Below are 27,784 nucleotides of genomic sequence, written 5' to 3'. Positions count from 1 at the left end.
AGTGTTGTTTAGCCGGCTTGAACCACTGTCCAGGTTGATTACAAACTCCTTGATAGATATCTGCATTACAAGAAGATTTTATTAATCAAGATTGTTAATACACGTGGCTTAAATCTACATATGGTAACTTACAGAAACACAGAACCCAAATGTAGGGAAAAGAGCATTCGACCTACACCTAAGAATGAAAGGCAAAATACTCAGGTTGAACACGCTGACTAAGAATAGGGTTACCTTCGATCAAGTGACGAAAGAAAGGTTTCGAACGCTTTAGTGACACTTGTAAACCCCTTCACTCCTCGAGAAGTTCTAGAAATCGAAAGAACACCACACAAGAGAAGGGAGATGAGAATCGGCTATAAAAGAAAAGAATATCCAGCTTTAAACAGTGTAAGAAAGGTGAGACTTGATAACAGTTAAGTGTGAAAAAGAAAGAGTCGAGTGTATTCACCGATTTGTCAGAGAATAATTACCAAAACAAAAACAAAATAGAGAGAGAGAGAGAGAGAGATGAGGTATTCTGACAAAAGAAGAATTGATTGGGGAAGGAAGAGAAAGAGAGGGAATTGGTAAAAGGAGAACACTAGGGATAATAAGCTCGGACTAGACCAAGACTCGAATGTGTTGAGGGGAGAAGAGAAAGTGTTCTGCCCAAAGAAAAAGTGTTGAAAGCCAAAATAGGTGAAATAGAAAAATACCCGAATGGAACCCCTACCATAATCAACCTTTACGTAGAAAAGAGCAGGGAAAACTGAAAATGAGAGGCATACTACTCAGGCCGAATTCTTGAGTGCCCAAAGTTCAATTTCGACACAACACTACCTCTCCCCTCAACTCCCCATGATTTCCTCCCCAAATCCCTCCTAAAATCCCTCCATCAATATCTCCTCAATCACCAATTCAAACTCCACTTAACCCAACAGAGTTTCAGTCAACCTCAACTACTTACATGGCAAGAGTAGCAAAATAAAACACCTCACTACCTTTACCAGGATTCCAACCTCAGCCCTCTGGCATAGGTAACACGCCACTTAACCCCTAGACCGGCAAGCTCTTTATATCATGCTTCACCCATTTTATTTAAAAGCCTATTGACTAGAGACAGGGTTTATTCCTTAAAAAAAACAAAATTTTTGCACATGCCCAGGCTTGAACCCAAGACATCTCAGACTCTTCTAAAATACTTAATCACTGAAGCAAATACTCAATTGTGTCAATTTCTTGCACAACTAAACATTTATGTGCTGCCTCCTGATTGTTCCCATACTCAAAACCTAATACTTCTAGGCCCAAAATTCAGGGCGTTACAAATATATATTTAATACAAAGTTTATGCTTTTAGATTAATTAATTCAACTATGACTTGTACCAAAGCTTTAATTAGTATAAGAGGATGTTGCTCTTGTTTATTCTCATTTCTATTTAGTATTGAACTCTATGTAGGTTGAATATTAAATTTAGATAAAGGCTCAAGTAATGAGGTTGAATATTGAAATCAATAAGATTCTCTTACTAGAGTTATCATACCCTAGTTCAGGTAGGTTCAAAGATAAGGCCTATAGTACTGAAAGAATATGTGTTTGGCAGGTTGTAATTCACCTATTTGCTTCTTGTGGCGTATACTTTTTGGTGCATACTATACAGTGCGCACTATACACCAAGTAATTTAAGAAAAATTTTATTTTATATTATTTTCATTAGTCAAAAGGGAAAGGCCTCAGCTGAAAAAAAAAGGTAAATTGCAGTATGATTTATCACTAAATGTATAATATGTCAGTTAGGAGGAATCAATTGAATTATCTGTCTTAATATTTATTACATAGGGTTTTTAATTATTTTCTTTTAGAATATATAAGTGATCTATCGTAATTCAGTGTAGTAGATTAAACTAGTTTTTCGCATTTGAAAAGCTTGAATACAAGCACTTTAGTTAGGTTTTAGTTAAGTTTTTGTTACTTTATTTAAATTTAATAAATTGTGTAATCTGAGTCTTTATTGACCTTAGGGGCCAAATGTGGCCTAACAGTGAGCTAATATGCTTTGTGTGTAAGAGACATTAGAAGGTGTGCTAACTCTATACTAGTCATTGTGTTGCAACACAGAGAGTTGGATTTCATAAACATAGGGAGCAAAACATAAGAATTTCAAGACTACCTTCGGTGTCGCGACACACCCCTGAAGATACCCTGAGGATGAGCATACTACCTTTGATGTCACGACACAGGATCTGGTGTGTCGCGACACAGGATCTGGTGTGTCACGACATCAACTTTGTATAGGAAATAATAACGAGCCTGGGGCATTTTGGTCCGTACAATCAAACATTAAGCACAAGAATGGCCGTTGACCTAGGGTTAAGGATGACATCCATTCTAATTCTATAAATAGGCTCATTTAACACATGTTATGGATAGCTTTTGATATTGTATAATTTTCTTCACAGTTTGAGTATTTAGTTTTCTCTTTTCTTAGGCTTTAGGATTATTTCTAGTTTTCATATTTCTTTCATTAGGAGATTCGATCTATGGAACTCAATCAAACTCTATGTGGATTTGACATTATCTTTAATATGATTCAGGCTTCTCTTAAACCTTATTTCTTGATTCGTTATTCTTGTCTATTTTCTATATCAAGTTTATCATGTTTATGAGATCCATAAGCAACTAATCCTTTTATCGGGGATTAGTGAGCACAGGTTTAATTAATTAACTATTTTGTAGGGTTTTCTTAATAGATCAGGTGTTTGGGAGAGGAAGAACATAAATCCTAAGTTTGACGACCTTAACCCCGAACCGAACTAGACTGTGAGGTCGAGAGATTAGTAGTTATTGCCGACTCATTATTCGACTAGAAGATCGAAAGATCCTGGTAGGGTAATTGCTTGTTGATTGAACAAGAAGCCAAAAGCAATAGTTGGTTATGATTACTGAAGCACGCTAAGCACCCATGATCAAATTGGATACTGTTTAGTTATTGATTACCCAATGCTTCGTTATTATGTTATTTTCTTTATTATTATAGAAGCCCCAAAAATCTCTTTTTTATTTTGCGTAATATAATTTACTTAAAGTACTAATTAGATCCATTTGTGTTTAGATTAGGATTAATTTAGTGCTTGCCTCTTTTGGGTACGATACTTGAAGTACTCACCTGCTTAATTGTAACTATATTACAACCTAACCCATATACTTGCGAACACCATATTTTGAACATATTTTGTGCAAGATTTCTACTCTAAACGTTGGTACATCTAAAAGTGGCCACTAAGCCAATAAAAGAGACAAACTCTGAATCCAAGTGACACTTGTTGAATGTCTATGGAGGAGATTGGATCATATTTATATATGAGATAAGAGTTTTAAGAGGAGTTTTCTTCTGGATTCAAAATGTTACTCTTTAATTTTTTTCTGAAACCGATTTCATTTCTTCTTCCTTGCACTAGAAAATTAAATTCTTGGTTTAACCATTCACCCATATATAATTTAATTACTAGCTTTGACTGTCTTTCCTAGGCTAGCTAATAAACGCCAAATCCAAAGCCAATCCAAAGCCTATATAAACACCCTAAGTACGACTTAGAAGGGGGCCTCCCTTCAGAAGTTTTCTGGAATACAAAACCACACGCCAGGAATTACTTGAAGGAAGCCAGATGATCCATCTCAAAAGTCGGAGCTAATCCAAGACTGAAGATCTCTCTCAGAATTCCTTCAGGGGTTTTAGAGTTTTCTTTATGTTTTGTTATTTTCATACTTTTGATATGTACTCTTATTTTATTATGAACTAAACCCCTTAGATACCTAAGGGGGCTGAAACCTATGATGGATCTTGCTATTATTATCTACACTATATGATAAATACTTGATTTGTTCTTAATTATGTGTTCTTAATGCTTGAGTTAATATTCTGGGTATTGATTCATGATTTGATGTGCTTATGTAGAGGAGCAAAAGTCTCTGTCTAAGAGTAGATTTGGCATAATTAAGCGGAGTTGATCGAACGCCTAAAAATAGGGTTACGAGATTTTGTCAGATTAAGGTGAAACCTAATATGGGAGTCCATAGATAGATTTACTGCTTCCCTAGGGGTTTTAATTAAGAAAGAGATTTCAATTAATTCAACTGAGGGTTAGACGTTATTAGTCTCGAAAGAGATAATAATATAGGTTAGGGAGTCTTACGAATCAAGTCAATTGAATAAATCATCTGGTTCAGAGTCAGATAACAAGTGAAATCTATGTGGATTCCTCCTTGGGTGTCATCTTTATCAATTACTTTTTTTCAAGTATTTTTCCAAATTTTCTCTTTGCTTTAGTTTAATTAGTTAATTAGTTTAATAAACAACCCCCCTTTATTTCTAGGTTAAATAATAAAAAGATAGTTATTACTAGTACTTTTGGTTCCCTTGGGTACGATATCCCGATCTTGCCATTACTATACTATTGTTCGATAGGTGCGATTGCCTTTTCGTCGTGATAATAGTTTGTCTAGGTTTGATCTTCATTATAAATATTTATTACTTGTTACGAATCACGCGATCAAGTTTTTGGCACCGTTGCTGGAGAACTAAAATATTAGGAACGCTAACTTTTACTACTTTAGCCATTTATTTTTCTTGCAATTTTATTTTTAATTTTATTATTATTACTAATTAATTTACTTTTTCTTTCTCTTGGCAAGTTTTTATAGTTTATGACTAGAAGAAACCCGTCGGAACCATTAATTTTTGACGAAGAAATCGATCGCACAATTCGTAGAAACCAAAGAGAAATAAGGCGCAGCTTAAGATACTCAGAAAACGAGCAAGAAGACGATACTCAACCCCCAACCGAAGAGATGGCTGAAAACCAAGGCAATCAGCTACCTCCTGCAATTGCGGCTAATCAAAATCCTGCTCCACGTACTATGTATGATTATGCTAAACCTTCTCTAATAGGAACTGAATCTAGCATAGTTAGACCAGCTGTAGCTACAAATACTTTTGAGCTGAAACCTAACACAATTCAAATGATACAGTAGTTTGTTCAGTTTGATGGTTTGCAGGATGAAGATCTCAACGCTCACTTAGTAAACTTTTTGGAATTTTGCGATACATTTAAAATCAATGGCGTTTCTGATGATGCCATTTGTCTTCGATTATTTCCTTTTTCATTAAGGAACAAAGCTAAACAGTGGTTGAACTCGTTACCACGAGGGTCAATTACTACTTGGGAACAAATGACCGAAAATTTTTTACTAAAATATTTTTCGCCTGCTAAAACGACTAAATTACGTAATGATATCTCTTCTTTTGTGCAGATGAATTTAGAAACACTTTACGATGCATGGGAGAGATACAACGACTTACTGAGAAGGTGCCCTCACCATGGGTTACCGCTTTGGCTTCAAGTACAACCATTCCACAATGGTTTGAATCCCTCGACTCGGCAAATGGTTGACGCAGCTGCTGGCGGAACCATCAACAAAAAAACACCTGAAGAGGCTTATGAATTCATTGAAGAAATGACACTGAATAACTATCAGTTGCAGGTCATGAGGACTAAGCCAACAAAAACAGCCGGCGTTTATAACGTCGACTTAGTTACTATGCTGTCAAATTAGGTAGAACTTCTCAATAAAAAGATTGATGGTTTACTTGGTTTTATGCAAGTACATCCAGTAATGAGGTGTGACTCAAGTAGAGGAGGTGTGCATACAGAATATCAATCCTTCAATCCTACAACCGAAGAGGAACAAGTCAATTATATGGGTAACAATAACTTTAGATCTCAAAATAACCCATACAGTATTACTTATAATGCAGGTTGGAAGAACCACCCAAATTTCTCCTGGGGTGGTCAAGGGAATCAAAAGCCACAAAATCCTTTGGGTTTTCAACAGCCACCTTATCAACAAGAGAAGAAATCGAACCTTGAGGAGATGCTCTCAAAATTCATGTCAATGTCGGAAACCCATTTCCAAAATACCGAGACAGCACTTAAAAATTAACAAGCATCGATCCAAGGACTCGAAACTCAAATAGGCCAACTATCCAAACTAATCTCAGAACGACCAAAGGTAGCTTACCAAGTAATACTGAACCTAACCCAAGGGAACACCTCAACGCAATTAGTACTCAAGATAAGGAATGATTCATTGTACCTGAGCCAGAATTGATGCAAGAAACTGTGGTGAGCAAAGGTAAAAGTGAGGTAAGTCATAACAAAATGGTGAATGAAGAATATAGACCTCGTGCCCCATACCCTAACGCGACAAGGAAAGACCGCTCAGACGAACAATTTGGTAAATTCCTCAAACTTTTGAAAAAATTACATATTAACTTACCGTTTATTGAAGCTTTGTCAGAGATGCCAAATGCAATGAAATTTTTAAAAGAGCTTTTAGTAAATAAGCAGAAGTTGGACGAAGCATCACATGTGGAGCTAAACGCAGTCTGCTCAGCTATTCTACAGAATAAGCTACCTCACAAATTGAAAGATCCAGGAAGTTTTACAATTCCTTGCTTAATTGTTAGTTTAGATATAAGTGCATTAGCTGATTTAGAGGCTAATATTAACATCATGCCTTACAAAATGTTTAAGCAACTAGGTCTTGGGAAACCTAAACAAACTAGGATGAGCATTCAATTGGCAGATAAAACTATAAGATTCCCTAGGGGTATTATTGAAGATGTACTCGTGAAAGTAGATAAGTTTATATTCCTCGTTGATTTCGTTGTTCTAGACATAGAGGAGGATAATAACACCTTTTTGATTTTAGGGAGGCCCTTTTTAGCAACTGCTAAAACAATTATTGATGTTGGCACAGATGAGCTCACGCTTCGTGTAGAAGACGACACGATCACCCTTCAAGCTTGTAATTCTGGCATCACATCGAACATTGAAGGTAATAGTCCACACTAATCTACTAAAACTGACAATATGACTTTGCAAAAATTGAGCTTCAAAGAAGTTCACGAGCCATGTTCCAGAAATGATAGATGACACATTCATAAAGAACGAAGGCTACGGATAGAGGAGCTAGAAGAAGGGTGAGCACATAAATCGACAACACATGATAAACCGAAACTACGCCAAACGAGCCCTATACCTCTCCAAATCAACTTAAGATTGGTGATAAAGTCTTACTAGATTCCGCAGATCCCCACATTGTCACTACCACACCGAATAAGGAAATCCCTTTTACGGTACTCAGTATTTTTCCATTCGGCACAGTGGAGGTGAGTCATCCAAGTTCGGCTCTTTTAAGGTAAACAACACCTGATTAAAACCTTATTTTCTCAGGACTGATAATAGGAACGAGGAGTACGAACTCCTTGAACCACCATGATTTTTCAGCCGGAGAGGTAAATCGAGCTTAGACTATAAATAAGCACTTCTCGAGAGGCAACCCTAGCACTAACATATTTTGATTTCTTTATTTTTAATTTCTAACACTTTAAATCATTAACTTTATATTTGAATTGCAAAGTTTTTCAGCACACACGGCCAGGCACACGGGTGTGCTTAAAGCCGTGGCCAAGCAGGGGAAGAGACACGGTCGTGCGATACGATCGTGTGGAAGCAGGACATGATTTCCCCAAAACACAGCATGCGATAAATCCCCATGGCCGTGCAACATGGCCGTGGGTGAACTTGATAAGTGAACACGGGCGTGGGAATATAAAAACACGGGCATGCCAGGGGCAAGGCTCGATTCTGTTTCATCGACACGGGCATGAGACACGCCCGTGCCGTTAAGCCGTGGACAACAATATACGGGTGTGGTACCCTAACACACGGGCGTGGGAGAAGCAAGCAAGGCTAGGCACGACCGTACGACATGGCCCTGTGCCACAAACACCCAAGACACACGGGCATGGGATAGTAGCCGGGCACGACCTAAATTGAAAAATTCGAAAAATATGGGCTCACCTTCAGAGTACACGGGCGTGGCCCTAGGCCATGTGGCCCTCCCCTATATAAGCAAACCACTGTTCATCTTCTTCCCCCATTCAAAACCCTAGCTGAAATCTTCCCTTCTCCACTCCTTAATCCCTATTCCAGCCACCATTCTCTAGATTCTCATTTCCCCAACCCCCAAACCATCCTAAAATCCACTCCCCCTGCATTAATCCTCACTTTCCCATCTCTTTTCCCTCTATTTTCCCTCTACACGACTGTACCTCAATGCCGCAAGCCCGTGCTCGCCTCCAACACGCCCATGCGCCACCCTACAGCAACTTTTGGTTCACTTTCTCACCCTTTTTTTTCCAATATGTGTTGCTACATTGGTATTCTTTATACCTTACACAGATATTGTTACTGTTACCAATTTGTTCTGAATAATTTAGGAATTTGCTTTAGTATTTTCTACATTTAAACTGTTAAAGCTACTAAATAGCATATACTAGTTTTAGGATTTTTGCTTAACTGCTGATGCATCTTTGATTCCAGTAAATGTTTCTGAATAGTCATATAAAATTTTCACCTCTCGCTTGATATCGTTAAATGTTAACACATCTTGAAACTACTATCATAAGATTATATCAATGCTCATACATTTTCAGATACATTATGTCATCATCGATAGGCAAGAAGGCCGCGGTCCCATCCTCAAAAAGACGTAGGGGACCGATTTCTTCCTCGGTACGTGCTACAGTCGAAGTTCAGCACCCATTCATTAAGTTTTCGCAAGCTTCGTAGGAGGAGCTATTTTAGATACTACGCGTGTGACCCCTCGCTACAGGTCGTTGCATCGATTGGTCTGTCGTGGAGTAAGTCCAGCTAGCTGATGCCATCCACGCCCTCCTATGCATTGACCCATGGGAACGGTTCTTCACTATTACCGAACCCACTTATTTAGAGCTAACTTTAGAATTATGCTCTACTTTTCATCTACAGGTGGTGATGACGAATAATGACGACCCCGGTACCATTCAATTCCAACTAGGCAGTCTAGTTCGCGCGATGAGTGTCCCAGAGTTTGGAGTCACTCTAGGACTTTACACCGATGAGTTTATGGAGGAGGAGGACATGAATGCACTACCACGCAATATCCACATTTCTCCCTCCTTATGCTAGAAGGCTTTGGTACCACTCTTTTCCATCTACAACCCTAGCCGCTCGAAGGCCTCAGCTCTCGCCCCTTCCCTATGTTATCTCCATGCCATATTGGCACACACCTTGACTGAAAGGAAAGAGAGCACCAGCGTCGTCAACAACCACGACGCCTACTATTTATACTGCATGGCGAATGCACACGTGACTGACTTGGCATACTTCATCGCTTTCGCCATTCGCCATCAGACCGAGCGACATCAGAAGGGAGTAATCTCTATCAGCCCCTACGTGACGCGCCTCGCCAGACACTTCGGCCTCCTCAACACCGTGGCCCAGTCACCAGCGCTTACACTGATAGGTCAGATTTCCCCACAAGGCATCACAACTATGTTACACATGAGGATGAGCGAGCGCCAACGTGGGACCGATCCTCCTCAGTACCGTCTCACTCAAGCCATTGACAAGGAGGATCTTGAGAACGTTCCTGATGATGTCCCTCCATGTAACACCCCTATCCCGTGACCGTCGCCGGAATAGGTAAGGGGCATTATCGGGCTTGTAACTCATGTCAGAACCGTAAAATTTTGAACTTTTTCTTGAAATAAAGGTCATTCATTTAGATAAGTACTAAGCACGGCCAGGGATAAAATTTAAACTTCTCTAAGTAATCATTCAAAAGATGCCATTTTCGCATGGCTTATATACATTAACCAAAATAATCTTCCGCCACTAGTCTATTTTATACATGCCATAAGATAATCCAAAACATAGCAGTACCAAACAGTGGATAGTGATAGTGTGACTAGTTGCTGACGATCCCCGAGCCTGTAGCTTCGCAATGAGATCTATAAAACAGAGGAAACAGAGTAAACGGAGTAAGCATTACAATGCTTAGTAAGTTTTAAGCAGTGTCAACAGATAGCAATCAAATTATAACATAGTTGTTCGTATTTTTCTTTCACTCTTCCTTCGGGCATACCATCCCTTTACCGAATATGCACATCTCATCATATACAATAGGCAGATAAACTTTCACATAAAAGTGAGCTCAAGTGACATAGATATATCGTATGATTTCACATAACCTCTCACTCTGATCCGATGTCACATAATCATAGGAATAGTCTCATAGATTGCTCTCGTATGCATCACATAACTACCTTATGATTTAGTGCAAATCAAGCTCACATATAAACTTGGAGTACATACCTGTTTAACCTTTCGCATTGAATATATTTATAAGCAATTCTTATTACGAAGTCTTACCCGGACATAATCTCCACACGAAGTTATCGGGTCTTACCCGGACAAAATCCCCACACGAAGTCATCGGGTCTTTAGAGCTCAGATATAGTACGAGCACGAAGCTTACGGACATTAATCAGTGATAATATTCTCGCATAAAGCCTGCGGGGTTTTAACCCGGATATAGTACTAACACAAATGCCCTTCGGGACTTATCACATTTATACACTTTCACATCCATCACGTTGGCCACTCGGCCCTGTCACATATATACACTTTCACATTCATCACATCGGCCATTAGGCCTTATCACATATATACACTTTCACATTCATCACATCGGCCATTAGGCCCTATCACATATATATACACTTTCACATTCATCACATCGGCCATTAGGCCCTATCACATATATATACACTTTCACATTCATCACATCGGCCATTAGGCCTTATCACATATATACACTTTCACATTCATCACATCGGCCATTAGGCCTTATCACATATATACACTTTCACATTCATCACATCGGCCATTAGGCCTTATCACATATATATACACTTTCACATTCATCACATCGGCCATTAGGCCTTATCACATATATACACTTTCACATTCATCACATCGGCCATTAGGCCTTATCACATATATACACTTTCACATTCATCACATCGGCCATTAGGCCTTATCACATATATACACTTTCACATTCATCACATCGGCCATTAGGCCTTATCACATATATACACTTTCACATTCATCACATCGGCCATTAGGCCTTATCACATATATACACTTTCATATTCATCACATCGGCCATTAGGCCTTATCACATATATACACTTTCACATTCATCACATCGGCCATTAGGCCTTATCACATATATACACTTTCACATTCATCACATCGGTCATTACGCCATACTATCATTTCATATTCGAATACTCATAAACTTACAATATCACGATTTAGAATTCAAGTATGGGTTTAATCAATAGCTTATGAGCAACTAAAACAAGTTTATCAAGGTTCACAACATAATCTCAAATTCAGCACAAGCTGTTTTTCCTGAGCAATAGTCACTAAATTATTTATAACTGGAGCTACAAAACTCCAAATCACTTTCCGTTACTTTTTCCTGAATATAGACTCGTATATCTTCCATCCATAAAATTTCCAGAATTTTAGGTTTTGCCAATCAATACCAGATTTTTCTTAAAATTTCCCCTGTTTCACTGTTTGACTAATCTGACCACTCTTCACTACGAATCAAATTTCTTATTTTACAGAATTCAAAATGTGTTGTATTTGATTTCATTTGAAACTATACTCATTAAGGAGTCTAATAATATAAATTTTATCTTATAACCATTTTTGTACAATTTATAATGATTTTCTAAAAACAGAACAGGGGATTTCGGAGTCATTCTGACACCGTCTCACACAACTTTAAATATCTCATTATCGGAAATTCCTTTGCTTACACGGTTTCTTTTATAAGAAACTAGACTCATTAAGCTTTAATTTCATGTCTCATTAAGCCTCTAATTCAAGTCCATAAATTTATGGTGATTTTCTAAAGTCACATTACTGCTGCTGTCCGAAGTAGACTATTTCAAATTACCCTTAAATTCCCAAGCTCAAACACTTAAGAACTTACCATTTGAGCTTAGAACATATCATGGCCACATCATATCTTATTAAATCAACTCATCATGTCCTATTATAATTGAATTTACTCAACGTTTAAACACTTAAAACTTACCTCGGATGTGGTCGAACAATTTCGGCGGCTATTCGATCACTTTTTCCCTTCCCTTATCCAACTTTGGTCCTCTAAGCTCTTGAGCTTAATTTAACAAATAAATTGATTTATTCATTTGAGCATCAAAAGAGGAACTCAAGGTACTTAGCCCATATATACATACATTAGACATTAAAGTCACATACATATGAAATCATAAATCAATTCAACATATTAGCCCACACTCTCTTTTAGCCGATTGTCTAAGCTAAGATAAAAGCATCAATATGCTTGCCTCTAGCCGAATACATGCAACACCAATCTTCTTCCTATGGCCGAATATGCATATCTATGTTGAGGCCGATTATATGCTTAATACTTCCTACAAGTATAGTTACTTGTATTGCTTATATATCATTTTGTTTCAAGTTCAAAACTCGGCTAATACGCATATATACACTAGTAATCAAATACTAACATTTTGCACTTCACCTTACTACCATTTTACATCTACTTTCTACCATGGCCGAATGCATCAAGACACCATACCATTCAATTTTGGTCATGGGTTACACAAAGAACTTAATGTCTAACTCAAAAATGCCAAAAAGAAAATCCAAGAGTCATCAATCACCATCACATGTATCATTACAAAGCTTTACACTTAGCATGCAAATGACATCAACACAAATCCACCTTAGCCGAAACTTAACTCATCTTCATGCCTCATCACCACAACATCAAACATCAACCAAGAAGACAACACCCATGGCCGAATATCATCTCCATCTCATAGCAAAGATTTAAACCATGGGCTAGGTAGAACTCAAACTAACAACTAAAAACATGCATGAATCTCAAGGACAACATCAAACATACCTTAGTCTAGCAAACCACCATAGCCGATTTTCTCAAGCTCTTCCCCTTCCTTTCTTTCCTCTATTCGGCCAAAGATGTTCAAGAATGAACACTTTTTTTTTTGTTTTCTTTCTTCAATTCACGGCAAAGGGGGGGGGAAACATGGATGAGACAATTTTTTTCATCATCATTTACCTTTCCATTATTATTTTATTACCCATACTCCTTATTTTATTTTATTGTTTCCTCCCATGATGCACCAACACAACATGTCTATGACATGTTTTGCCCATCACCCTTTGTCCATCCTAATGTCATGGCCGGCCACTACTAGATGGGGGGGGAAAATTGACATGCAAGTCCCCCCTTTTTCAAAATGCACTAATAGGTCCTTATGTTTTGATCTATCACATTTCAAAAATGTCACACATAAGTCCTATTGACTAAATTCACATGAAATTTACTAAATCGAAGCTTAAAATTTTCACACATTTATTTTAGACAATAAATATCATATTCAAATAATTTGGTGACTCGGTTTAGCGGTCCTGAAACCGCTTTCCGACTAGGGTCAAATTAGGGGTGTCACAACTCTCCCCCCTTTAGGGATTTTCGTCCCCGAAAATTTCCACCGATGCATAGTTTAGGATAATGTCCTCTTATTGAATTATATTCATATAAACATTAGCTCATCGATAGCAATTATAATTCATTATTGATTTCGCATCGATCTATAAAATCATTTTCTTATCTTAAAACAAATACATAAACATTTCTACAAGTATGCACAAATATCTCATTTTCTTGATTTCATAAGCAATAATCACTTAACTTAATTCACAAATGCATTTCAAACACATATTAAGCACATATTAACATGTATAATTCACATCATCAACCCACATATTTGTAACCCACATTTTCATTCATGAATAAGCTGTAACCTAACCGAAAGTACACATATACTCAAACATCCCAATAAATATCCTTTATAACTTTATCACATCTCAATATTCAACTTAACTCATTTCCAAAAGAAAAGTCAACTTCCACGTACCTGAACATTTAGTTCATTTAGCACATTCAATCATAGTTAACGTTACCCGTATACAGTCGAATAGGCATAAAGCCTAATATAATACACTGGCATGAGATTTATTCTAGCGCATAACTCGTATATCCAAAATTATCAACATTCATCAAAAATTCTTTCAAACTTTCGAATGTCGAAACTTAATCAAAATAATTTCTTGAACAAGATTAACAAAATAGTGTCCATTCAGCAATAGCACATATAGCTCTTACAATGCCATATCCTAGATATGGTCTTACATATTCTCACATATCGAGCCGATGCCATGTCCCAGACATGGTCTTACACACTATCTCAAATCAATGCCTTTGTCCCAAACAAGGTCTTACATGAATTCCACTTCACACACTTAGTGCCCACTGACCGATCTCGCACTCATAGTGCTCGGTTAAAGGAATTCGCACACACACAGTGCCTCTAATTATTCACATACATAGTGCTCTTATTCATTCGTTAATACACATTGATATGACTTAACCAAGTCTATAAACATCATGTATGTACACTTTTAAACATATCATCTCATTTAAATTTGAATTTGTATAGTAATGAGCACTTAAACTTTGCTCAAATTACCGGCACGAAGCCTACTAGGCACGAAGGCCCGAATACACGTCACCAGCATGATTACTCTTTGGGACCTAGCCTGGATATAACACCAGCACGAATGCTCTTCGAGGTTTAGCACGGATATATTACTAGCACGAATGCTCTTCGGAACTTAGCCCAGATACATCACTAGCACGAATGCTCCTCGGGACTTAGCCCGGATATATCACTAGCACAAATGCTCTTCGGGACTTAGCCCGGATATATCACTAGCACGAATGCTCCTCGGGACTTAGCCCGGATATATCACTAGCACGAATGCTCCTCGGGACTTAGCCCGGATATATCACTCTCAATTCTCATGTACATATACACATATAGCAATACACATTAGTATATCAATTACATTACTTGAATGCAAACACAACATGCTTATCGACCATTCAACTTCCAGTTCCATAGCCACATACAAAAATCACATTTATAGTCATAACACTCTTTCAAAATTGCATCACTTATACCCTTATAATTCAATCCAAATCGAAATTCAAATACGAGTACATGATACGTACCTGATCAACTTAATAATTTAGGCATATCTAAGTGAAGTTATATCGCAAATTCTCATAGTCAGAAGCTTGCTACAGCTCGATCGGGATCAAGATTCATTGCAATACAGCAAACACATTTTAATAGCCAAAAATCATCACACTATCATTTTATCACTTTATGGCATGTATAAATAGACTCACGCGTGCTACGTTAGTCCTAGAATCGACTAAACCGTAGCTCTGATACCAATAAAATGTAACACCCCTATCCCGTGACCGTCGCCGGAATAGGTAAGGGGCATTACCGGGCTTGTAACTCATGTCAGAACCGTAAAATTTTGAACTTTTTCTTGAAATAAAGGTCATTCATTTAGATAAGTACTAAGCACGGCCAGGGATAAAATTTAAACTTCTCTAAGTAATCATTCAAAAGATGCCATTTTCACATGGCTTATATACATTAACCAAAATATTCTTCCACCACTAGTCTATTTTATACATGCCATAAGATAATCCAAAACATAGCAGTACCAAACAGTGGATAGTGATAGTGTGACTAGTTGCCGACGATCCCCGAGCCTGTAGCTTCGCAATGAGATCTATAAAACAAAGGAAACAGAGTAAACGGAGTAAGCATTACAATGCTTAGTAAGTTTTAAGCAGTGTCAACAGATAACAATCAAATTATAACATAGCTGTTTGTATTTTTATTTCACTCTTCCTTCGGGCATACCATCCCTTTACCGAATATGCACATCTCATCATATACAATAGGCAGATAAACTTTCACATAAAAGTGAGCTCATGTGACATAGATATATCGTATGATTTCACATAACCTCTCACTCTGATCCGATGTCACATAATCATAGGTATAGTCTCATAGATTGCTCTCGTATGCATCACATAACTACCTTATGATTTAGTGCAAATCAAGCTCACATATAAACTTGGAGTACATACCTGTTTAACCTTTCGCATTGAATATATTTATAAGCAATTCTTATTACGAAGTCTTACCCGGACATAATCTCCACACGAAGTTATCGGGTCTTACCCGGACAAAATCCCCACGCGTAGTCATCGGGTCTTTAGAGCTCGGATATAGTACGAGCACGAAGCTTACGGACATTAATCAGTGATAATATTCTCGCATAAAGCCTGCGGGGTTTTAACCCGGATATAGTACTGACACAAATGCCCTTTGGGACTTATCACATTTATACACTTTCACATCCATCACGTTGGCCACTCGGCCCTGTCAGATATATACACTTTCACATTCATCACATCGGCCATTAGGCCTTATCACATATATACACTTTCACATTCATCACATCGGCCATTAGGCCTTATCATATATATACACTTTCACATTCATCACATCGGCCATTAGGCCTTATCATATATATATACACTTTCACATTCATCACATCGGCCATTAGGCCCTATCACATATATATACACTTTCACATTCATCACATCGGCCATTAGGCCCTATCACATATATACACTTTCACATTCATCACATCGGCCATTAGGCCTTATCACATATATACACTTTCACATTTATCACATCGGCCATTAGGCCTTATCACATATATATACACTTTCACATTCATCACATCGGCCATTAGGCCTTATCACATATATACACTTTCACATTCATCACATCGGCCATTAGGCCTTATCACATATATACACTTTCACATTCATCACATCGGTCATTACGCCATACTATCATTTCATATTCGAATACTCATAAACTCACAATATCACGATTTAGAATTCAAGTATGGGTTTAATCAATAGCTTATGAGCAACTATAACAAGTTTATCAAGGTTCACAACATAATCTCAAATTCAGCACAAGCTGTTTTTCCTGAGCAATAGTCACTAAATTATTTATAACTGGAGCTACAAAACTCCAAATCACTTTCCGTTACTTTTTCCTGAATATAGACTCGTATATCTTCCATCCATAAAATTTCAAGAATTTTAGGTTTGGCCAATCAATACCAGATTTTTCTTAAAATTTCCCCTGTTTCACTGTTTGACTAATCTGACCACTCTTCACTACGAATCAAATTTCTTATTTTACAGAATTCAAAATGTGTTGTATTTGATTTCATTTGAAACTAGACTCATTAAGGAGTCTAATAATATAAATTTTATCTTATAACCATTTTTGTACAATTTATAATGATTTTCTAAAAACAGAACAGGGGATTTCGGAGTCATTCTGACACCGTCTCACACAACTTTAAATATCTCATTATCGGAAATTCCTTTGCTTACACGGTTTCTTTTATAAGAAACTAGACTCATTAAGCTTTAATTTCATGTCTCATTAAGCCTCTAATTCAAGTCCATAAATTTATGGTGATTTTCTAAAGTCACATTACTGCTGCTGTCCGAAGTAGACTATTTCAAATTACCCTTAAATTCCCAAGCTCAAACACTTAAGAACTTACCATTTGAGCTTAGAACATATCATGGCCACATCATATCTTATTAAATCAACTCATCATGTCCTATTATAATTGAATTTACTCAACGGTTAAACACTTAAAACTTACCTCGGATGTGGTCGAACAATTTCGGCGGCTATTCGATCACTTTTTCCCTTCCCTTATCCAACTTTGGTCCTCTAAGCTCTTGAGCTTAATTTAACAAATAAATTGATTTAATCATTTGAGCATCAAAAGAGGAACTCAAGGTACTTAGCCCATATATACATACATTAGACATTAATGTCACATACATATGAAATCATAAATCAATTCAACATATTAGCCCACACTCTCTTTTAGCCGATTGTCTAAGCCAAGATAAAAGCATCAATATGCTTGCCTCTAGCCGAATACATGCAACACCAATCTTCTTCCTATGGCCGAATATGCATATCTATGTTGAGGCCGATTATATGCTTAATACTTCCTACAAGTATAGTTACTTGTATTGCTTATATATCATTTTGTTTCAAGTTCAAAACTCGGCTAATACGTATATATACACTAGTAATCAAATACTAACATTTTGCACTTCACCTTACTACCATTTTACATCTACTTTCTACCATGGCCGAATGCATCAAGACACCATACCATTCAATTTTGGTCATGGGTTACACAAAGAACTTAATGTCTAACTCAAAAATGCCAAAAAGAAAATCCAAGAGTCATCAATCACCATCACATGTATCATTACAAAGCTTTACACTTAGCATGCAAATGACATCAACACAAATCCACCTTAGTCGAAACTTAACTCATCTTCATGCGTCATCACCACAACATCAAACATCAACCAAGAAGACAACACCCATGGCCGAATATCATCTCCATCTCATAGCAAAGATTTAAACCATGGGCTAGGTAGAACTCAAACTAACAACTAAAAACATGCATGAATCTCAAGGACAACATCAAACATACCTTAGTCTAGCAAACCACCATAGCCGATTTTCTCAAGCTCTTCCCGTTCCTTTCTTTCCTCTATTCGGCCAAAGATGTTCAAGAATGAACACTTTTTTTTTGTTTTCTTTCTTCAATTCACGGCAAAGGGTGGGGAACATGGATGAGACAATTTTTTCATCATCATTTACCTTTCCATTATTATTTTATTACCCATACTCCTTATTTTATTTTATTGTTTCCTCCCATGATGCACCAACACAACATGTCTATGACATGTTTTGCCCATCACCCTTTGTCCATCCTAATATCATGGCCGCCCACTACTAGATGGAGGGGAAAAATTGACATGAAGTCCCCCCTTTTTCAACATGCACTAATAGGTCCTTATGTTTTGATCTATCACATTTCAAAAATGTCACACATAAGTCCTATTGACTAAATTCACATGAAATTTACTAAATCGAAGCTTAAAATTTTCACACATTTATTTTAGACAATAAATATCATATTCAAATAATTTGGTGACTCGGTTTAGCGGTCCCGAAACCGCTTTCCGACTAGGGTCAAATTAGGGGTGTCACACTCCACAGCATGAGGAGCCTTCTACCACGCCACCTAGGGAGCGGCCAGTTCATGCGGTTACTTTATTGGCACACCTTTCTGACCGACTCGCTCACTTCGAGCAGTATTGCACTACACAGTTCGAGATGATTCACGAGCAAGATCAGCGATGTGATAGACAGATGGACGACATGCAGGCCATGATGCAGTAGTTGTGCCAGTACTTTCACATTGCCGCTCCAGTGCCACCACCTAGGGCCCCACTGACGAGGATCATTGAATCCTCCTATCTTTTTATTTTTATTTTTATTTTCATTTCAATTTTATTATTTTCTTTTGAAAGACATATCTATATTAGTAAATCTTACTTTCTTCATTTTTCTAGTATTTCTAACAAGTAATCCCACTGTGCTGTCTTCCACACTCACTCTTAATAAAGCTCTTCATAATTCTACAGACTTCCAAGCAAAGCTGCTAGGAATATCTTACGGAATGAGGAAACAAATAGGGAATAATACCTCACGAGTGCCATGTTCAATAACCCAATTTCTTCATCTAGCAACGAACAGTGGCATCTACCACTTTCCTCAAACACTCCAGCCTCAGAATCAAGCTCCGCATCCATAAATCAAGGAGTTTCACCTCTTTCCCTCTTATGATTTTCTTTATTTTGAATATTCTATCTTTGTACATTGAGGGCAATGTACATCTTAAGTGTGGGGGGTGAACATGAACATGCTGCCTAACTTTTTGCATTATTCTCAAATCCCTGAATTTGGTCTTGTGCTTAAGTGATTTTCTCATAATATTGATCGAATGAATTTTGATTGATCTGTAATTATTGTTGATATGTCATGAATTAGACCATAGGAATTATGTATGATTACTTGATTATAGGACATTAGAGAATCGAGCATGATAAATTGATATTTTGAGAACTAAAATTTTTAGATTATTTTCCTAAATTGAGGTATTATCTTGAAATCTTAAGTATACAGGAATGACACCAAAACCTAAATTTTTTGTGAGATTTTTGAGCCTTTTGAGCATATAGCTTTCTTTCTTGCTCACTTCTTTTGTAGTTTGAGTATGTCAACATTGAACTGTTATTCTAGAACTTGCTTTGATTATACATGTCGAGATCACACGTATGATTTGATATACTGAGATGATAAAGGCACTTAGGATTTAACCCACTTACTCCATAAAAAGCCGTCCCACATAATTCAACCCTTAGTGAACCCCCTTGAGCCTACTAACCATTTTTATTGAGTAACCCTCATCATTAACCCATTATTGTTGGAATCCTCTTACTTAATTTACTTTTTTTTATCAAGCTTAAATTTAATATTTTTACCTCACTATGTTCACCATTTTTTGTTATTGAATGATGAAGTATGATTTCTATATTGTATTAACTTGATTTGTTCTTAAAAAAAACTCTCAGTATTATTATTGTAATCCTCATCAAGCTAAAGTTGTGATGAAAAAAAAAAGAGCTCATGTAATATAGTTCTATATATTTGTTTGTGATTCAGTAATTAAGTTTTTGATAGTGGGGTAATATATTGAAATTATCTCGATTCTAACCTTTGTCTTTTCAGCTTGTATCCATACCCGTAACCTAAACCCCATTACAACCATGCAAAGACCTTTTGATTTGTGTATCATATCATTTACAAGTGGTGGAGATTTGATTTTCATGCAAGCCTATGGTAATAACTTCTCATGTTAGACAATCGAGTGCTTAATCTTGAACCTTAAACACTTTGAGTGATTTGAGTGAATCTTTGGTGAGGATGTCATCTCTTGTATATTTAGGACTAAAGTTAATTACTTAGAGGAAGGAGATTACCTATGATTTTATTATCAAAATATTCGATTTAGATTGTTTGAGGCTTTTAATGCCCCTATAGTTGAATTATCACTATATGATTTTCCGTGGAATAGTTTGTAACATTATCAGTAATGATTATGTGATTGAAAGGAATGAATTCTAGCAGTAAATGAGAGTTTTGCTTGAGGACAAGCAAATGCTTAAGTGTGGGGGTATTTGATAAACGCCAAATTATACATATTTTTACCCCAAATACTTAGCATATTTATGGATGTTTATTACTAGATTTGTGGATTTAGGTGCTCTTAATCTGCTTATTTCATGTTTTATGCTCAGGAGAGCACCAAGAGTCAAAAGGAGCCAAAAACGAGCCAAAAAGGGACAGAATAGACCAAATTGAGAAGATGACACGGCCTAAGCCTTGCCACACGGGTAGCTCACACATCCGTGTCTTTCAAGGATGCCGACCAAGGCTTTCACGATTCACACGGCCTGGCCATTGACCAACATGGCTGTGTGCAATTTAATGGATCGAACATGGCCTGGCAATCACGTCACACAGCCGTGGCACACGGGCGTGTCCCTTTTTCAAGAAGTTGTATTTTACACGGAAAAGGATACTTAGGGAGGAAGAAAGCAAATCCAAAGCCTATATAAACACCCTAAGTACAACTTAGAAGGGGGCCTCCCTCCAGAACTTTTCTGAAGTACAAAACCACACGCCGAGAATTACTTCAAGGAAGCCAAACGATCCATCCCAAAAGCTGGAGCTAATCCAAGATTGAAGATCTCTCTCAGAATTCCTTCAGGGGTTTTAGAGTTTTATTTATGTTTTGTTATTTTCATACTTTTTAGATGTACTCTTATTTTATTATGAACTAAACCCCTTAGATACCTAAGGCGGTTGAAACCTATGATGGATCTTGTTATTATTATCTAAATTGTATGATAAATACTTGATTTATTCTTAATTATGTGTTCTTAATGCTTGAGTTACTATTCTGGGTATTGATTCATGATTTGATGTGCTTATGTAGAGGAGCAAAAGCCCCTGTCTAAGAGTAGATTTGGCATAATTAAGCGGAGTTAATCGAACGCCTAGAAATAGGGTTACGAGATTTTGCCAGATTAGGGTGAAACCTAACATGGGAGTCCATAGATCGATTTACTACTTCCCTAGGGGTTTTAATTAAGAAAGAGATTTCAATTAATTCAACTGAGGGTTAGACGTTATTAGTCTCAAAAGAGATAATAATATAGGTTAGGGAGTCTCACGGATCAAGTCAAGTGAATAAATCATCTGGTTCAGAGTCAGATAACAAATGAAATCTAGGTGGATTCCTCCTCGGTGTCGTCTTTATTAATTACTTTTCTTCAAGTCTTTTTCCAAATTTTCTCTTTGCTTTAGTTTAATTAGTTAATTAGTTTAGTTAATTAGTTTAATAAACAACCCCTCTTTATTTCTAGGTTAAATAATAAAAAGATAGTTATTACTAGTACTTTTGGTTCCCTTGGGTACGATATCCCGGTCTTGCCATTACTATACTATTGTTTGATAGGTGCGTTTGCCTTTTCGTCATGATAATAGTTAGTCTAGGTTTGATCTTCATTATAAATATTTATTACTTGTTACAAATCATGCGATCACTGGCAGTCTTGGCTTTATGATAGTTACTAGTTCTTGGAAAAGCCCACTCCACAAATTATATTCCACAGATAGGGTTGTGCAGACTTAACCATTAACAAAAAGGGGGATGATTATGGATTTGAAGCAAGATAGGATCGGAGAGATTCTTTTAGTTGGAAGGGTATCATGCTATTTTGACTCTAAAAAATAGAACTCGAAGAAATCAATGATGCCCCTAATGCATATAAGTTGCGATATGTAAAGAATTCATTTTCTTTTATAGAAGAGGATGGTTGAGGTTAAGATTTTGAAGGAACTTTTGGCTAATCTGATGTTAATGTTTCTACAAGGACCTTAGCTAGACGAAGATCAACATTCTAAACAGGGGAGTTTGCATAATGGGCAGGCTCCATTAGGACTCTTGGTAGCAACAGCTTTGTAACACCCCTAACCCATATCCGTTGCCAGAATAGGGCTATGAAGCATTATCGTACAATTTGAAAATTAAATCATATGTTTCATGCATTGACATAACATGATTTAAAACATTAGTTCACATACATAGTGTCCTTTAATCAAGCCCTCAAAGCCCTAAGAAATACTTTAGAAACAATCTGAGAAAAAATTAGCAACATTTGGAAAGTTTAGGAAAAAGTTAGAAAATTTGGACTATAAGGGTCACATGATCGTGTGGTCAGGCCATGTGACTTACACGGTTAAGACACACACCCGTGTCTCAGGCCGTGTAACTTTCAAAATAGGGACATACGACCCTGTCCCAACCCATGTCCTTACCCATGTAACTCTCTGAGTTGGGTCACATGGCCAAGCCACACGCCCCGTGTGCCAAACCGTGTAACTCTCGAAATAGCACACATGTTTGTGTGCCAGACATTGTAACTCTCAAAATAGCCACACACGCCCATGTGCTAGGCTGTGTAATAGCCTGACTTGCATGAATTAAAACATAAAAGGGACACACAGCCATGTCGCCTAGCCGTGTGTTACACACGGCTGAGTCACACGCCCATGTCTCAGGCCGTGTGGACATGAAATTGACTAAAATCAAGCCATTTCCATCACCAATTCAAGCATGTACCTACAAACATTTTGTGCACATGACCAAAGAATCAAAACCTTACCAAAACATGCATGAAATGACCAATTCAAAATATTAAATCCATTCAACTAATATGCCATACAAGGGACCTCGAATGCAAACATACAAATTTACCTAAACATATACATATAGTTTACCTATACCACTTCAACATAAACTTACCATTTAAGCCTTACCATTCATGCATCATATGTACCTAATTGACATCCAACTCATAAATACCACAATCAACATCTAAGCATTCAACTAAGCATTAAACATAAGGCCACCTATACATGTCATTATAACTTTGGCCAAAACATAAAAGACTACCGATATAATCGCTGGATGGTGTGATAGATCTTCGACAAGCTTCCAAGTCGATTGAGCTTTCGATTATCTATAAAACATAGGGAAAAAAACTATGTAAGTACATAATGCTTAATAAGTTCGTAAAACATGAAACTTAATTTACCATTTCAATACATAACATTAAGATTAAGCATAACATAATCCAACCACAAGCTTGGTACAAGCCTAAGCACCATCAACAACACATTTTAGTGTATTCCAACATCATTCACTTGAATCAACATAAGGTAGGTCATTATATATGAACATATTTCATTTGAACTCATCATTTTCATGAACATATGTATACCTCCATTAAAGCTTACCATTTCAATCCTTTACATAATACATGGTTTAGTTCGTTTGAACACTTACTGTTCCTTTCCTTTTCATGCTCATTAAACCATTTAGAATATCATCGGATACTCAGAAAGCTCACATGAAGTGTGCTAAACATAAATCCTTAACCTTTCCTTTACATCATTACTCACACAAGCTGTTAAATGGCCTACTCACACGAGCTATGGGTCAGAATGTAAGCTATACAATGCTGGTAACACAAGCTGTGGAGTATCCGTAACAAATGCAAGACCTCAGCCATTGGTAGTACATTCAAGGCCAGCACCCAAAACATGAAAACCCTAATGACATGTCATTTGTATCCTATGAACTCTTAAGGTTCAAATAGGGCTCGATATTCGTCATGACATTGTTGGATATAATCATTTGATTACATGGAAAATAACACATTAACATATAAATCATTACAACATTAGAACGATATTTAATCATGTGAATTTACCTCAATGAAAAAGACGTAGAAACAAGATCAACTAATCCGAGGCTTTAGCTTTTCCTCGATCTAGATTCGTAAGAGGTCTATCTTAATATGCAAGCAAGGACTTCGCTGATCCTTTAAGCTTCTTCAATGAGGTTTTTCTTACACTAATTTTGGTGGAGAGATGAAAAACAAAGATGATACTTTTGTTTTCTTTATTTTTGATTTATGATAATTTATTAATTACTAAATTAACCTTGGCTTTTAACATTAAAATTACTTAATCATATGTCCATCTTTGTCCACTAACATTATAAATGGTCTAATTATCATCTAAGTCCATTCAGATTTAAATTTCATAACTAATAGATGCCTTTAACTAATAGAACTTTACTTTTGCACCTTTTATAATTTAGTCCTTTTTACGCAATTAAACATGCAAACATCAAAATTTCTTAACAAAATTTTAATACGACCCTAATAACATTCCATAGACATTAAAATAATAATAAAATAATAATTTACACATTGGATTTATGGTCCCAAAACCATTGTTCTGATTTCAATAAAAATGGGCTGCTACAAGCTCTCTCTTTAGTACGAGCCTCTCCCGAAATAGCAGTAATATCCCTATCTGTTGATTGATCTTATGTAGTGTGAGAGTTGGTGGATGATCCTACACCATCAATAGGACAATTAGCTTGATTTGGAGACAAATAATAAGAAAGAATACTTAGAGGTGTGATAAGTCAGTTGCAAGATCGAATCCCACAAACTTTGTACAAAAAGAAAGGAGGTTCCCCTTTATGCCCAGTCAAAACTTGTGTCAAAGTGCTCTGGCATTAAAATTCCAAGCCTCAGAAGCTAAAGGCACAATAAATTTGTTTAACCAATTGATGGAAACATTTACTTATCGACCGTTTGGGCTTTGATTTTATAAAAATTATTGGAAGACATTTCTAACTGACACAAGTTCTCCCAACTCAAGTGTACTACCCCTCTATAGCATCTTATACTGTTTTAACACTACTTATAAATCAACTGATTGGTAATGAGCACAAACAAGTTCTCATGGAATTGACCAACGTGTGGGAAAGTTAAACCCACTTTCAAGCTTATAAATAACATGAATTTGTCTTTATTTAGGTACAAGTTTTAGATATTGTTATGTATGACGGGCTTACAACCTTGAAGAATACTAAAATGGGCATTTCCAATAGACGTTCTAATAAAACATTTTGAAAACACCAAGAAGGGCGGTTCATTGTGCATGCAACAACCAGTGAAATAGCTCACCAAAGTCCACTAGGACAAGACTGATAAATGTCCTAGTGCAATGCCATACTCAGTTAGTACAGAGTAAAAGAATAGGTGTAGAGATAAATGAAAGTCGGCCTCCAATAGAACTAAAGGAAGGAAGAATGAAACCTAAGGAGTTGTCACTCAAGCGAGACCTAAGTGGTAGTCTGAACTCATAGGCAAAATTTGGGTGAAGAAGACCCCGAATGCCCAGATATTTGTGAACCTCATCTTGAGTAGTACAACACTCATACAAAGAAGTATCCACATGCAGTGGAGTATCTCTAGGACCATGAGGCTCGAAGGTGAAGGGAAAGGAAAGGAAATGAAAGAAAAATGTTACCTTTGGAAAATCTAAGATTAAAGATGAAGAAGGCAGAAAGATTTAAGCAGAGCAAGTGTTAAGGTTTTGATCGATTTCATAAAAGTGTTTGAAGAAATGTTTATGTCTCTGTTTTATAGAAACAAACTTGTGTAGGAAGTTTATTTCATGAAAATTGTTAAGGTTCTCCATTACAATTTTGACATCTACCAAAAAGGGTAAGCGTGTAACATTTAAATTTACAAGTGTAACCGCCAAATTCTGAATTAGCCCAATTCTTGGTATGTACATGGCGTGATCATTTTGGTTACAGTTATTTTATGTTAAAATTCTCCAAAGTTAGAACTTTCGAGGGTGAAATTTTGTTCAGGGCAAAAGAGTTGTCACACCTCAATTCAGGCGGGTTCAAGGATAAGGTGTATAATACTGAAAGAATCTGTGTTTGGCGGGTAGTAATTCACCCATTTGCTTCTTCTAGCATATACTTATAGGTGCATAGTATACGCTAAGTAATTCAATGGAAATTGTATTTTAGATTATTTTGATTAGTCAAAAAGGAAAGGCTTTACGTGGACAAAAAACCAAATTACAGTATGATTTATCGCCAAATGTATGGTACGCTTTTTTTTTCTACTATTTTCATTGGGTTGTAAAGTGCTTGGTTAGGAATTAATTGAATTGACTGTCTTAATATTTCTTACATAGGATTTATTAATTATGTTTCTTTTGGATTCTATAGGCCAATAAGAGAGACAAACTTTGAATTCAAGTGACACTTGTTGAATGTATGTAAGTGCGATTGAATCATATTTATATATGATATAAGAGTTCTAAAAGGATTTTTCTTCTGGATTCAAAATGTTACTCTCTAATTCTTTTCTGGAATCGGTTTTATTCCTTCTTCCTTGCACTGTAAACCTAAATTCTTGGTTTAACCAGTGGTTATTCCGCCTTTGGCTAAGTATTACAACTCTATATGTTAAATTCTAAAAAAGTAAGTCTATAAGGAATGTGTGAATAGTAAAGAATGCGTGAATAGTAAGAAGTAAGTATAAGGTTTTGCATGGGGGTTGTAAGTGCTTGAGATGAAGGAAAGTTGTATATGAATAATTTTTTAATAGTGTTTCTATGTTCTGTGAGCAGTGGTTGTTGTTGTTGGTTTGAAAGAGATGTCTATGTCTAGAGCTTAAAACTGCAGAAGGTAAGTTAATGTGAGTCTTCATCCCAATTCCTTATTAAGAATTGTTTAAAGCAAAAGAATATTTGTTTACATACATAAATGGGGTAATGATGTTTACAGAAACTGGTAAGGTATGAGTATAAAAAAAAGATGTGAAAAGTGTCGTAATAAAATGTATAAAGTTCACTTAAAGGAATGATATTTGATAAGCAAACAGGTAAGGTCTGGTAT

The 27,784-nt window shown here is 36.6% G+C and overlaps 1 non-coding gene across 1 annotated transcript; it reads right to left on the bottom strand.

The window, feature by feature from the left end:
* Positions 1-5,261: 5,261 nt before the first annotated feature.
* LOC121229927 (small nucleolar RNA R71) lies at positions 5,262-5,368 on the bottom strand. Its single transcript, XR_005927878.1, has one exon. It is a non-coding gene; the product is annotated as a small nucleolar RNA R71 (small nucleolar RNA).
* Positions 5,369-27,784: the final 22,416 nt, after the last annotated feature.

The sequence above is a fragment of the Gossypium hirsutum genome, chromosome A05, assembly GCF_007990345.1.
Source record: "Gossypium hirsutum isolate 1008001.06 chromosome A05, Gossypium_hirsutum_v2.1, whole genome shotgun sequence".
Lineage (NCBI taxonomy): Eukaryota > Viridiplantae > Streptophyta > Magnoliopsida > Malvales > Malvaceae > Gossypium > Gossypium hirsutum.
This window is presented reverse-complemented; position numbering and strand designations above follow the sequence as displayed.